Genomic DNA, 16,043 nt, shown 5'->3' with positions numbered 1-16,043 from the left:
TGTTTTCTCATAAGATAAGATCGACAGATGTTCAGACTCAGCATTTATGCTCTGAAGTCTCCTCTCTAGTTCCTTCTTTTCTAAAGATAATTGTGTAGCTCTCTCCTAAATGAATTTGACATCCCCTCGTAATTGGTCTGTCAAAGTTAAGGCTTCCTTGATGGCATATGTCTTCTCATCTAATTGATGAGTTTTATCTATTGACAACAACTATGCAGAATATGAAGATTGCAAATCGTTGAAATTATCTACCTTCTTAAGGTAACTATTTATATACTCTTCAAAAGGAGTCAAGCCGTTTGCATGGATCTTCGCAATTTCCGAGAGAATCGTTGCTATTTCTGGCTTAAGTTCTTGGATATATTCAAAAGGAGTTCGTATAATCTTATCTTGAATATCCTCCAACATACATAAGGTTGTTTTCTGGAAGAAGTTTGAAACCACCTATTCACCAACCCACTGAGAAGGCTTAGGGTTTCTCGTAGTCTATCTCTTAGAAGTGTCTAAAGGCGGCTTAGAAATCTTAAGAGGAGCATGTGTTGAGCTGACCTTATATAAGGGCGCTTTAGGGCAGACATCTCCTTTGGATGGAGGACTCTTAATGTCTTTTCCGCTCAATCGAATACTGATGCCAAGTTATATACATGATGGGTACACCAGGAATCTGCAAGAAAATAGGCGAGTTACTACATCTAAATCGAACATTGTGTGTTCCCAACTATTGTGATCTGATCATACCTTGTGAATCCTACGCTTCAAATCTCTATCACAAGTAGCAACGATATAACACTTATGCTGCACAAAAAGAAAGTTTCTGTTAAAAATAATAAAAAAGGATGAAAAAGCATGTAGTCCACTATCTCTACTTCAACTTTACAACACATTCATCCTTTTCTTTTGGTAGTATTTATTTAATAGAATGTGAGAACTTGTTTCCCCATTCCTCCAATAACTTAATACATTATTTTTTTATCCTTGTTAAATATATACAAATATAATAAACCGTACCATAAGCCTAGTAATTAAATATCTGCTACTTTCTTTATGAATATCAGCAGTAAGAAGATAACTAGGATTTAAACTAGTTTACAGTGTATTATTCTATATTTAATGGTGAAAAAACATTTTAACTTTCCCCTTTTTCGCATCATTAAAATCTTCGCATCCTACAAACCCACCTCCAATTTCAATTTTCATTTCAACTATAAACCCCCCCCCCTCCCAATTCAATTTTCAATTTAACTATAAACCCCCCCCCCCCCCCCCCAAAAAAATTTAGTTTTCAATTTAACTATAACCCCCCCTAAATTCAATTTTCGATTTAACTATAAACCCTAAACCATTCAAATTTCAATTTAACTATACCCCCCCCCCCCCCAAAATTCAATTTTGAAATTAACTATAAATCATAAATCCTAAACCCTTCAAATTTTAATTCAATCACAAATTACACACATTCTATACAAAAATACATTTAACAAACAAAAATCTATTCTAGAAGAAAATCCTAAAACAATTCTCCTAAAAAAACCCTAAACCATAAATTTAAACTAAACAAACTTTATTTTTAAACTTACCTAAGGTGGCAGACGGTGAGAGACGACAATGACGACGGAACGGAAGGTGGCGACGACAATGAGACAGAACGGAAGCCTCGACGCGGTTCTCTCCTCCCATTCCCCTTTCGGTTTTAGTTCTGTGAAATACAAAACTGAATCATTTATAAAGGGGATTTCCCGACGCAGTCGCGCGACATCGAGAAATTCCCAAAAAGGCGCGGGAATACCATTATTCGTGACGCTCATTAAAAGGTTTTCCCGACGCGCTAGGTGCATCGGGAAAACCCCTTATTCCCGAAGTCATTTCCGACGCACTCTGCACGGCGTCGGGAATAAGGTTTTTTTAAAATTAATTTGGCCTATTCTCGATGCCGTGAGGCCGACGCGTGTTTGATGCGTCGGGAAAAAGTGTATTCCTAACGCCTCTCCCGATGCCATGTTCATGGCATCGAGAATACACTTATTTCCGACGTTCTTTATGCCGACGTCTTTGTTGGTGTCGAAAAACCTTCGTTTTCTTGTAGTGTTAATAACAGTCAATGGATTATATTTACTATCTACGAGTTTTAGGACATAAAACCTAACAATTTGTTTGTTGATGCAAAGAGGAAGGAGTTCCTAAGCGTGAAACAAGATGATATGACTGTCATAGAGTATGAAAAAGACTTCACGGAACTCATGAAATACGCAATACCCTTTATAATAGGCAAAGAAGATAAGTCCAAACATTTTAAAGAAGGTCTAGGCACGAAGATGAATAATGGAAAAGGAAGTCAGAAAGGATTTAACAAGCAAACTAAATCTGGTTTTGGTTAAGGGTCGCATTGGGACGAAAATCAGAGTTTTATGTGCGTAGAGTGCGGTAGACGACACTTAGAGGTTTATAGGTACAAAAAGGTTTGTTTTAAGTGTAGACAAATGAGACATATCCAAAGGGAATGTCTGGAAAAGGCTAAGGTTGGCGAGAAGTCTACGCAAATAGGAGTAACTATTTTGCAATGAGGTATGATGTTGGACAAAGGAAAGAAAGTAATGGAGTAGAATTTTAGGGACAAAATTCCAAAAAAGAGAAGTAGTTGTGAGGCTCTGATCCAAAAGGGTGCAAACATATACATATGTGCGTACGTACTATGTATGTGTGTGTGTGTGTGTGTATATATATATATCAACTCATCAATTCATAATCATAGGCTTTTATCGCATCAAACACAACTACAGGCATCAAAAGGATTCTACACGTTTCACATTATTACACAATCATTACTCTTCATCGGAACCTGGGATTCTCCCCTCGCTGGACTTGGAACACATCTCAACCAGCATCTCGCAAGTTACCTAGGATTTCCATCAGTGTCTCACAAATCATTTCTCGCCTTAACGGCCTAGGATTCTCTCCTCATCGGACCTGTGACACATTTCAACCAGCGTCTCGCGAGTTCCTTGGAATATCCACCCACATCTCATAAGTCATATCTCGCCTCACCGACCTGAGATTCTCCCCTCACTTAGACTTGGGACACATCTCAATCTGTGTCTTGAAGTTTCCTGGGATATCCACCTACATCTCGTGATATAACTCATCACTACACAATACACGATCAGTATCATAGCAAATGTTAGCTTGACAACATAGAATGGCATAACAACACCATACCATTCAGATCACAGGATTACAAAAGGATATAACCACACAAATACTCAAAAGAAACTTCTTACGAATGTAAGGAACATAACATAGCACTTCAATCATTCATGAAAATCATTCACTAAGATATTTATTTTTCATATGAGAACCATTTACCTAAACACAAGTATAAGAGTGAGATCATTCATAGTCATTTATTCAAAAGATCGTTCAAAATAATCATTTGTTTATAAGAATCACTCACAAACACTTGAGACTCCACTTTTTCCTTTTCTGCTTCCAACTTCCTCTTTTGCCTAGTGGCCCTTTCAACCAGTCATTCAACTTTTGGAACTTCCTTTTCAAGAGATTATCAAAATGGTAGCATTTCATGTCCCTTTTTCTTTCGGCCTTTGGTCCATTTATAGCGACCACTCACATCCATGGGTCATTTTCACGCTTTACACGTGTGACCTTCTTATTTTGCTGCACTATGTAGCCAACCCAAACTCGACACGTAAGTTCAACGTCAATTAAGTATAGACACTTTTCTTGAGATGTCGACCTTATCTCCTTGGAAAGTTAGACTTCTTTTTGTTAGAATTTCTTCTTTCAAAGCCCCAAAACATTAACTTCGCCTCAGTGAGTTGTCCAATCACCTATTTGGACGTTCATCTTTTCAACAAAACGTCTGCCTTATCGTGACCATAGTTAGGTATAGGCATTTCTTCCTGTGTCACTACATTAATCGCCTATTTCTTATCATTAGCACGTGCTTCTTTCTCACAAGGTAATCCTTAATGTGTTGTCGCGTCGCTTACTTCAACACGGTAGCACTTAGGCTTACATGCTTCTTTTCGTATCCTTCCTTTAACGCATCCTTCCTCCGCAGGATGTCTCTCTTTGAAACTTATTCAAAAATCACCTTTCTCAGTGGGATTATTCTTCTACATGACTTATACTCTCTCTCTTTATGTTCTAAGCTCTCACCTAAAATTTTAAGAAAGAAAGAATGGAAGATTGTGAACTTGCTCTGCCATACCCCGCCTCTCACACAACCTTACTTGCCATGCGAGACGCAGTGCGACTTGAGTATCCTTGACGCGTCTAACATCAAAGACACTCATTCTTGAGGTCCTTAAGCTTTGCTTAATCGCCCAATATCTTTTCTTTGACCAACTTACCATTAACAAATTCTTTTAGGCGACAACACACAACACAGAGAAGATAAACCAAACTAAACTTTATTAAACTTTGTCCAAGTACTTATAACAACTTCACATTCATAAACATAAATACAACAATTTAAAACTTAAGCTAAAACGCCTTGACAGCCTTCTCGCCTAGCAAGCACTTCAACCTTCCCTATTTAGCCTTAACGCCTGCTTCCTAGAAGATAATTTTTGAAAACATAAGTCTACATACTTAGTGAGGTTTTAATAAATCGTTTTCGCAAATATCTTTTATAAACACCATTTCGCCAAATCTTTCAAATCCTGAATCCCTTATGTAAACATATCATTTCATATAAAACAAAAAATCAATTCATAATAGCTTTTCATCTAGTATAAAACATCATTTCACATAACACTCATTAGTTACTTTTCTTTATTAACTTAACGCCTTTATAAGATTTATGCGTTACAACTTACATTCCATTTTTCGCGGAACATAAAACTAAAGTTGACTTATGGTCCACCTTTCCTCATCCACCGCCTAACACTGCTTTAAGGAGCCAATCCAACTCAAGGACAAGCTTTAGGGCTTCCTTTCTCTAACTCAATTTCTTCACACACATGATCTTCAGTTGTGACCATACCAATCTAGGTGCAGCACTCGTCTTCCTTCTGAATTGAGCCCTTGATGTTAAGGAGCGATGCGCTTACCAATTGGCTTCTTAAACGTGAGATAGGATGACACGACTTGCACATCGCACAAGTCTACTCAACCATCCTCTTTCTTCTCACTTACTTGGCTTCTATGTGACTTCCATCCCTTATTTGGCTTCAATGCCTAACAACTTGGAGAGAGGAAAACTTAAAACATAAGTAAAAAATGGCACACTTGGGAAATACAACAAATAAGATATAAGTAATATCAATTCCAAAATCACTACAACATATTCAACTTTTAATAGCCCTCCAAGATAGCCCATTTTAAATTGAGCTATTGCAATGAAAAAAATAAAAATACATAAAAATCATAATTAATTAATAAAATCTCGTGCCTGCGATTTAGCCCAAAACTTTTTTTCTTTTTGTCACGTCAATTTTCTTTTCTCTGCGTGCGATAGCCGACCCTCACAGCTCAATCGACTTCTTCATCTCTCATATTATTCAATCGATTTCTTCATCTCATCTCATCTTTTCGTCGGCTGACCTCTCACGACTTTTGTTCAACTGACGATGTCGTCGCTTCCAGGTTAATGATTCGAGGTTAGTCTTTCCTCGCCAATGCTCGCTTCCAGATTAGTCTTTCCTCATCGGCGTTCAACTAACGACGACGATGATTTCTTCATCTCGTCATCGGCGCGCGATAACGTAATGATTCGAGGTTAGGCAATGAAGCTGGAAATGTTTCCTAACTTTTTTTTCTTTCTCAAATCTCTCTAAGTTCTGCTCATTTTACAGTTGATGATTGAAAGGTATTAATGGATTGAAAAACCTTCAATAATATGATTACTCTTCATCACTCTCTTTAGTACTAAAAATTAGATCCGGTAATTCATCCCATCTCTTCCAAATCTCCTACATAATTTCTTTGTCTTCCCTTCGATCATTTCTCACTTCCCTCTCTCCCCTTCATCGTTGCTGCTTCTTCTTCTTCTTCTGCGTTATTAAAACTTCCACAGTTTTCGGTTTCTTCCCTTTTTCCTCAAAAAAATTCTCTCAACTCTCATTTTTCTCCATCAATCTCTTCTTTGACGCATTCCGTTTTGTTGATTTCTATAATCTCCACTTCTGCAGGCCTTCTGTAATACTAAATGGCGCCGCCAATTCTCTCCTTAGCTCTCCCGTCCGCCACTGGTCGAGTTCTCTGTATTCAGTCCCACACTTTTCAGGTTTGTTCAATATTTTACTACGGTTCCGGTTATTTTGGTAGAATTTCATTAAACTCCATATTCACTTTGTTTTTGTTGCTTTCATTAGGCGTCGTAGGAGTTTCCTTCAGTTCTGTTGCCAATTTGTATTGTTTGATACTTAGTCTTGGTATTTTTGTTATAAGGCTTTGTTTGTGGGAGGTTTGACTTTATATTTACTATCTTGATAACTGATGTTACTTTTGTGCTTTGTGTATTTCTGTGGATTGTTTGTTCTTATATTGTTCTTAATTGGCTTTATTTTCGTGATATTAGTTTTACTTCAATGGATTGTTCTATTTTCCGCTGCCGTAGGGATGCGTTAGGAATAAATCAGTTGTTTTCCCTCTCCAACTATTAGGCTATGATGTAGATCCAATAATTCTGTGCAGTTCTCAAACCAAACAGGCAAGATGATTCTATTTGTTCATTCAAATGGTCTTAGAACTCTAAGGCTTAATTATATATGATGCGGTGCCTTATGTCATGCATAGGTTCTGGTTTCATTTTGTTGTGTTACTGAAATTGGATTATGATTCCTTTTGAAAATAAAACAGGGTATCCGACATTTAAGGGCCAAGTTTTGAATGGAAGACAATTATGGGACTTAATTGAAGGCCTTGAAGAAAATGAATTGTTGTACTACACTCATTTGTTAACAGGTACTTTAGTTTTTCATTAAGTGACTTTTGGTGTGGAGTATAATTTGGTGACTTTACAATATGACGCTTTACCTATGAATTGCATGTTGCTACATAATAACGGGCAGAAAAGAATAAATGTCTTCTAGAAAAGGAGAACTATGCTAAACTATTGCCAGCATTACGTATAAAGCTCCTGCAGTAATTTGCATACTGTAAAATTGGCTATTCTTATTTTTCAGCTAATGTGAGATTTGTTGTAATATGATACCTATGGATTTTGCAGGATATATTGGTTCTGTTTCTTTCCTCAACAACTGTGTTGGAAGTTATCGATAAGCTTCACTTTGTGAACCCTAAGCTAACATATGGTCAGATAAATTCAAGTTTATATATATATATATATCATATTTTTCACTACTTCAATGATGACTCTTTGTTCTTTTAACCATAAGGTACTTAGATTGTACTTTATATTAGAGTTCTTGTTCTTACTTCTACGATACTATCATAGTATGGTATGTTCAGGTATCTGGTTCAGTTCTTCTGTTATGTTACTGTTGAATAGTTCTTGCACAGCCTGTTTTCATAATGACAACGAATGTTCCCTATCTGATCTTTGTGAAAGCATATTTCTCCTTTCTATTTTCAAGTTTCAACATGAGGCTTCTGAGTTTCAAAATGGTTGAATTGTGCAATATATCCACTTCCTTTCTGCTTCTGCTTCAAAGCCAAAAATCTTCATAGTGCTTTATAATAACCCTTCTTAGAATTACTCAGGAAAAACACTCAAGTTTCGTAGATGTCTAATGAATAGGTATTGGGCATGGGAGTTTGGGAAAATTTACCTCTTCAAAATGGCTATCTTACTTAGAAGCAGTAATACATACTTTTATATATTTAGCCATATAACAAAAAAATTCTTGAGGAATATGTACTATAGTAATATACTGTTTTCTTCCTTGACATAGTCCAAAAGGTTATAGTTGAGCATTATGAGTTAGGAACACTTTGAAGAAGTGAAATTTGATTCTGCATTTGCCATCACTCTTTTATCACTAGAAGACTGGTTTGTCTGCTGAACAAGATCCTTTTTCAATTATTTGCAAATGTCCTAGAAATATTTCAATTCAAAGCTCTTATTGATTGGTCATCTTGGTTTATATGCCCATCAGCTGTCCATGTTTGATGAAGTGGTAATATATAGTTTTGCTTCTTTAAGGAAGAAATAACTTCATGTTGGGTTTTTGAATTTTGTTCGATTTTTGTTCTTAGTGTTAACCACAACTTGTTAGGTGTTTTCTTCACTAGATTAACTTTAATTTTCTTAGATCACATTGAGATAATCTCTCATAACGTAATTTCTCGAGTATTTTTCGCTTGTTCTAACAACCGAGTTGTTTGTTTACTGGTTGTATATGTGACTAGGGGATCTTTTTTTTTTTTTTTATATTGAAGATTAGAGTGGAGCTACTTTTTAAGATTGTTAATGTGGGGACGTTTGGTTGTTTCAATTCTTTTTTTTTTTTGGGTTCAAAATATGGATCTGGATATGATTATGGTTAAATATGATTTAGAAGATTTAGAACGTTGTTTTTGTATCTTATATGATTGGTTGAATATGATTTGTAATTTTATTTGAAGACTTTGCTGCGTATGTTTCTTTGGATTTTCATTTTTAAGTTTGATTTATATGATATATCATTCTTTATTTTATTTCAAATGTTATTGAAGTATTTGTTTCTTTACTGTATTTTGTGAACTAATTTGTTGCGTTTTACAACAGCTCCTTTCTTTGTCTTTGCTGGGATTTGGTTCATTGTTTTTGGCTTGAGTTTGTTTTTTGTGATTCTACCAATTAGTTCAACTAGATGAAGAACATAAATGGTTAATGGATTTTTCTTTGTAGGACATGAGAGATTGAGTAAATGAATGAGGTTATGAGTGTCATTGTTTGGATGGACACAAACTAGAACTCTAAGCTCTGAGTTTTTAAGCAAGTTCACGATGTCATGATATGCAAAAAAAATTAGAATTTAATCCTTATGGTTTTGATAGAACTTCATAGATTGTCTCTCTAGTTTGATAAAAAGAATATATTGTTTTTATTTGTTTTGAAATAATAGTAGTTACGTATGTAGAAGGGTAGGGTACTAAGTTTGAGGTTCTTGAAAAGGAATATTTGAAGATGAAAGAAGAAATGATAAATGAAAGCAATAAAAGACGAAATGATAGAAATGAAAGCGGACTTATGTCATCTTATTTAAAGAAACATTTTTTTTCTTTTACTTAGATTCTTTTTTTTCCTGTTAGTAGTTAACTATATTTATGGTTTCATATGAGATTATCATAGGTTGAACCAAGTGAGGAATTTTCAAATGTTGCCGCAAGTGTGCTTAAGCGACTAAATATTCCTCCAACCTATCCAATGTCTTCTGCATTAGTAACTTATTTGTAATAGGATGAAAGTTATTTATGATGTCATTATTTTCTTATTCTAGTATCTCATATTTGTCTTTTGATAGAGTATTAATAACAACAGTCAAATTAAGTGCAAGTTATTAGATTGGTATAGCTCAGGAGAGATTGTTGTTGAAGGAAGATGGTCTTCTGGTGATCCAGTTGCTCTGGTTCATCAGGTTCCTATTGGTCCACATGCGATTAGAGTATGGGTTGATGCAGCAATTGAAAGCAATTAACAACCCGAGGCTTACGTGGAAACCCGAGAATCGGGAGAAAAACCACAATACTTTTTATTATTTCTCTTATGAATGAATACAATAGGTACAACGGGAGAGAATAAATATAGTACAATAGGAGTAAGAAAGGAAAAGATTTAGGAAATAAAATATTCTATATTATTCTTTCTAAAAATACTCTAAGGTAAAGCCCTACTAATTCTAGCACACTCCCCTTCAAGTTGGGACATAAATATCAATGAGTCCCAACTTACTAACACAAAGGTCGAAGTGTGGTCTGAGAAGCTCCTTGGTGAGAACAGAAGCAACTTGTTGGCTCGAAGGAATGTACAGAATGTATATGCTTCAACTGCCAAGTCTTTCTTTGATGAAATGTCGAACAATCTCGATAAGTTTAGTTCTATCATGTTGAATTGGGTTGTTAGCAATACTAATAGCAGCTTTATTATCACAAAAAAGCTTCAATAGTGTCTCACATTCCTGATGAAGATCTGACAAGACTTTTTGGAGCCAAATTTCCTCACATATTCCCAAACTCATAGCTCTGTATTCAGCCTCAGCACTGCTCCTGGCCACAACACTTTGCTTCTTACTCCTCTAAGTTACAAGATTACCTCAAACAAAGGTACAATAACCGGAGGTAGACTTTCTATCAACAACAAATCCTGTCCAATCCGAGTCAGTATATGCCTCAATGGACTTTCTATTTGTTTTTCTAAACATCAACTCTGTGTATTTTTCAAGTATCTCATAATTCTGTTAACAGCTTCCATATGTTTCTCATTGGGAGCCTGCATAAACTTGTTGACAACACTTACAGCAAAGAAAATACCAGGGCGAGTATGAGATAAGTAAATTGATTTACCTACAAGGCGCTGATATTGTTCTTTATCAAACTGGAACTTGATCATCAGAGTTCCTTAGTTTACAGTTGAATTCAATAGGAGTATTAGCAGGAGGATATCCCAACATACTTGTCTTGGTTAGCAAATCAAGGGTGTTTTCTCTAAGACACAAAGATACCTTCTTTCGATCTGACCACCTCAATTCCAGGGAAATATTTTAGATTTCCCAAATCCTTGATTTCAAATTCATCACCCATTCTCTGCTTTAGTTGACTGATTTCTGTTTAATCATCTCTAGTCAAAAAAATATCATCCACATAAACTATTAGAATAACAATCTTCCCTGTCTTGGAAACCTTTGTAAATAAAGTATGGTCAGAGTGCCCTCGACCACCCTTGGGACTTGACAAAGGTAGTGAATCTGTCAAACCATGCTCTCGGAGACTATTTCAGACCATATAGGGATTTTTGGAGTTTACACACCTGCTGACCAAATTGGGCTTCAAATCCTGGCGGGGGGCTCATGTAGACTTCCTCCACAAGGTCTCCATTCAAAAAAGCATTCTTAACATCTAGCTGGTATAGAGGTCAATCTTTGTTCACAGCAACAGATAGCAGGACTCTAACACAACTTAGCAACTGGAGAAAAGGTTTTTGAATAGTCAATACCATAGGTCTGAGTAAATCCCTTTGCAACTAACCTTGCCTTGTGTCTATCAAGCGTACTATCTACTTTGTATTTGAGAGCGAACACCTATTTGCATCCTACAGTTTTATGTCTCTTGGGTAGAGCACAGATCTCCCAAGTTCTATTCTTTTCAAGAGCCTTCATCTCTTCCATAACTGCATTTTTCCATTCAGGACACTCTAGAGTAGTGTAGATATTATTTAGTATTATGGTAGAGTCAAGGCTTGCTGTAAACGCTCTAAACTGTGGAGAGAGATTATCATAGGAAACATAGTTACAAATGGGATGTTTAGTGTAGGATCTGGTACCTTTTCTCAAAGCAATGGGAATGTCAAGAGAGGGATCATACTCATCAAGTTTTCTTGTATGACCTTGTTCAGCTTCATTGTTACTGGTTTCTATTCTAACCTCAGTCTCATCACCACGGTTCTTTTCTTCCATATTTTCAAGAACAACAACATCAGACCTGTCATTCTCACTCATCATATTATTAGTACAAGGTTCTGTAGGGTTTTCCATACCTTGGTCTCGAGGAGGTTCGAAGTCTTGGACTGGAGTCGGTGGTTGACTAGTAGAGGACTCAACTTCCTTTATGAGGTTCCTCATGTAATATGTTTTCTAGGGAACTTGGTTTGTGGATAAGATTATGGGATGAGGATCAACGTCAGATACGGTACTAGGAGTAGGTTCAATAAATTCAAAGGTGTTGTTAGACTTTTCACTCACTCTCCCCCCTAAAGATGGCTAACAGGGAAGTAGGGTCGGTTCTCACAGAAAGTAACATACATAGTGACAAAGTATTTCCTAGACGGTGGGTGAAAACATTTATAACCGCGCTGGTGAAGGGGATACCCAACAAACACATAAGTTTGAGCCCGAGGAGTAAATTTGGTGTGATTAGGGCCAAAATTATGGACATAAGCAGTACATCCAAACACACGAAGAGGAACCTCAGAAACAAGGCGAGTAGAGGGGTAAGACTCCTTAAGACAATCTAAGGGAGTTTGAAGGTGGAGGATACGAGAAGGCATTCTATCGATTAAGTGAGCGGCTGTAAGAATAGCGTCTCCCCACAGGTACGATGGAAGGGAAGTGGAAAGCATAAGGGAACGGGCTACTTCCATAAGGTAACGGTTTTTTCGTTTGGCCACTCCATTTTGTTGAAAAGTGTAGGCACATGAGGTTTGGTGAATAATCCCCTTAGAGGCTAGAAATTCACTAAGGTTATAGTTTTGGAATTCCCCACCATTATCACTTCAAAGAATTACAATTTTTGTATGGAATTGTGTTTCAATAGTATGATAGAAGTTTTGGAAAATGGATGAAACCTCAGATTTATCTGTGATAAGGTAGACCCAGGTAAAATGGGTATGGTCATCGATGAAAGTTACAAACAACCGCTTTTTCGATGAGGTAATGACCTTGGAAGGACCCCAAATGTTACTATGGATGAGGGTAAACGGTTGTGTAGGTTTATATGGTTGTGAGGGAAAAGAGACCCGATGTTGTTTAGCTCGGATACACACATCACAAGATAGAGAAGAGACATCAAGTTTAGAAAAAAGGTGGAGAAATAAATATTGCATATATGTAAAGTTTGGGTGGCCCAGTCGAAAATGCCACAGCATACAATCTTGTTCAAAAGTGCTAAAGTAGGACGACAATAAACTAACCCTAGACAAACTACTACAGAAGGTATCATCATCAAGGATGTAAAGTCTCATGTTATGTCGGACAGTGTCAATCGTCCTCTTCGAGCTCATGTCCTGAAAATAAACCGATTCAGGTAAGAAGATAGCTTTACAATGCAACTCACGAGTGATCTTGCTTATAGATAACAAATCGTAAGACAATTTAGGGACATGCAAAACATTCTAGAGAGCAAAACCGTCAAAGGGAACTATTTGTCCTTTGCTAGCGATCGGAGTTAGAGAGTCGTCGGCTATTCAGTTTTTTTCATTACCGATACACGGGGCATATGAGATAAAGTGTTCCGAAGAACCTGTCAAGTGATCTGTAGCCTTCGAGTCTAAGATCCAGGGATTCTTCCCATCAACGTTAATGATCCCAAAAGACTGAGACATACCTGACTAAGCAATGGCATCCAGAGTCGGAGTCTTGGTTTGGCTCGCAGTAGGACTAGTTGATTGAGAAGTGCTAGTAGGGGTAGTCTCACTAATGTAGGCACGTCCTGAGTTCTGTTTCTCGTTGAAGGATCGTTTCTTACCTCCTGAGGGACGACCGTGGAGTTTCCAACATTGATCCTTGGTGTGCCATTGTTTCTTGTAGTGCTCACACACAGGGATTGACTTCCCATTATTCTTGTCACTATCATGGTTTGAGGACCGAGCACTAAAGGCAGCGGAGTCAATGGTAAGGGTAGTCAATACACTCATGGCATTAGTGCAATCCTCTTCCAGGCGGACTTCAAAACAAACTTTCATTAGGGAGGGAATAAGTCTTTGTCCGAGTATACGACCACAAATAGTACCAAATTTGGGATTAAGTCCTGCAAGGAAGTCATAAACACGATCAGCCTCTTTAAGTTTAGCATACTGTGTACCATCATTTGGTGTGTTCCAAACTGTCTCTATGCACAAATCCAACTCTTGCCAGAGGAGAGAGAGCTTGTTAAAATAGGTAGTCACGTCCAGGGTCCCTTGTTTGCAATTATGGACCTGTTTTCGCAGTGTATACAATTGAGAGGCATTTTGTCGTTTTGAGTAAAGAGTCTGAGTTGTATCCCATAAATCTTTTGTTGTGGCAGCATATAGTAGAGGCTTGTCAATCTGTGGTTCCATACTATTAATCAGCATGGACCGAATAAGTGAGTCCTCCCCTTTCCAGAGTCGTTCCAAGGCGTCTCCTGGTGGAGGACGTACATTCTCTCCAGTTAAGAAGCCGAATTGGTGGCGACCTTCGAGGAACATCTTTATTGATTGGGACCAAGAGAAATAATTTTGTCCATTTAATTTTTCATCTGAAAAATTTCCTGTAGACGAACCCAAAGAGCCAGTTATATAATTTGACGATAAATTAGAGAACGAAGTTATCGGGTTCTTGGAACACATCGGCAACTTGGTTGGTTTGGAATGCGTCGAAGACTCGCCCGCTTCAATGTTCGATCTGTTCTGGGGTTGATCAATCTCGTTACCAGAAAACAACGGTTGCTGTAAAGAGTCAACATACAGCGGATGCTTATAGTACAGATTTGACAGATTTACAATTGAGGGTTGCTGTCCGGAGTTCATAGACGGCGCATGAGGATACGATGGCCAGAAGGGTTTGATGGTTGGACATCCGACAGCGCGTAGAGGGGAATGGGCTGGGCGGTGAGATGAAAAGGAGACGGCGTGTGGGCCCACGCGTCGGACAGGAGCGGCGCGTACGACTGCGAAACCACTCCTATTGGGTAGATCAGCAGTTTCTGTAGGTTTTGGAGCAGTTTCTCCATGGTGGCGACGACAACGACAATCACGGCGGCAGTGACGGGTTCAGTTTCGATCTGGGTTTCTCCTAGGTTATTTTCTAGGATTTCGTTATTGCTTTGCTCTGATACCATATTGAAAGCAATTAACAATAATCGAAGGTTTACGTGGAAACTCGAGAATCGGGAGAAAAACCACAATACTTTAGTTTTTATTATTTCTCTTATGAATGAATACAATAGGTACAAAGGGAGAGAATAAATAGAGTACAATAGGAATAAGAAAGGAAAAGATTTAGGAAATAAAATCTTCTATATTCTTTTCAAAAATATTCTAAGTGCAAAGCCCTACTAATTCTAACAGTAGCAAAAAAATCGGACGCATATTTGTGGAGGCCAACATCAGAAAAGACATGTATTGAAGAAGCTTTGGGAAGTATAGTTGCATGGCCATTTGATAAAGTGATCATTGGTATGTTGTCTAATTTTAATCTTTTTTTGCCTACATTTTGTTAAAGATTTTCTATACTTGTTTAATTAATATCCATTGTTATTGGTGTCTACATAATCATAAATTGATATATGTTTAATAAATTTATGTAGGTGAGTGAAATGGAGTCGTCTTAATTAGAGGACCAAAAGAACCAATGACAGTTAGCTCATATAATCTTGTACACTTATGATGAATTTTGTTTGTATTTTAAGGATTAATTTGTGTGGTTGGTACATTACTAGTTTGTGTATTTTGAGAGTTAATTTGTGTGGTTGGTACATTTACTAGTTTGTGTATTTTGAGAGTTAATTTGTGTGGTTAGTACATTTAGACCACAACATTCATTAAGTAAATTACTGACTATTTTATTATGTAATTTTAATACATTATGAATGGAAGTTATTAGTATTCATTGGGTTATGAAGTATTTATGTGTGTAGGTTTAACTAAAGTTGGGTCCTTGAAGTAAAATTTATCATAAGCTAATTAATTCAAAAATTATTTTTGAGAAAAAAACTACCTCTTTTCTAGCCATAAGTTAAAGCTATAGAAAAATTTATATAGTCAGAAACAAAATAGTATCAAAAGGTTATTATAATTATTATGATAATTGAAAGCGATTAAATAACATTATTATAGCTGTAAATACTATATTGTAATTTAATATCATAGCTATAAATCATACATTATAGTTTAATATTATAACTATAAATACTATATTATAGCGTTGAGAGAAGGTTATTATATGTCAAAGATAGCATATTATTTAAGCTATATAAACTTATTATAACTCTAATGAAAAATACTATCAAATGTTTTTATAGTAGCACATATAACCTATATTTTCGTACTTTACGATAGCACTCATTATAGCTTCAAAAAAACGTTATAATAAGCCTCGAACTTTTAACAACATGGGCTATCAGAACTTTCAAAAAGTCTATCATAGTTTTTTTTTTGTTAGCTATATATGTTATTTCTTGTAATG

The 16,043-nt window shown here is 36.6% G+C and overlaps 1 long non-coding RNA gene across 1 annotated transcript; it reads left to right on the top strand.

Moving 5' to 3' along the window:
• Positions 1 to 5,369: 5,369 nt before the first annotated feature.
• On the top strand, positions 5,370 to 15,467 carry LOC103499205 (uncharacterized). The gene is made up of 5 exons (XR_007820067.1): positions 5,370 to 5,736; positions 6,150 to 6,244; positions 6,820 to 6,924; positions 7,190 to 15,034; positions 15,166 to 15,467. It is a non-coding gene; the product is annotated as an uncharacterized LOC103499205 (long non-coding RNA).
• Positions 15,468 to 16,043: the final 576 nt, after the last annotated feature.

The sequence above is a fragment of the Cucumis melo genome, chromosome 4 (genome assembly GCF_025177605.1).
Source record: "Cucumis melo cultivar AY chromosome 4, USDA_Cmelo_AY_1.0, whole genome shotgun sequence".
NCBI classification, from domain to species: Eukaryota; Viridiplantae; Streptophyta; class Magnoliopsida; order Cucurbitales; family Cucurbitaceae; genus Cucumis; species Cucumis melo.
Note: the sequence above shows the minus strand (reverse complement) of the source record. Positions and strands in the feature narration are given on the sequence as shown.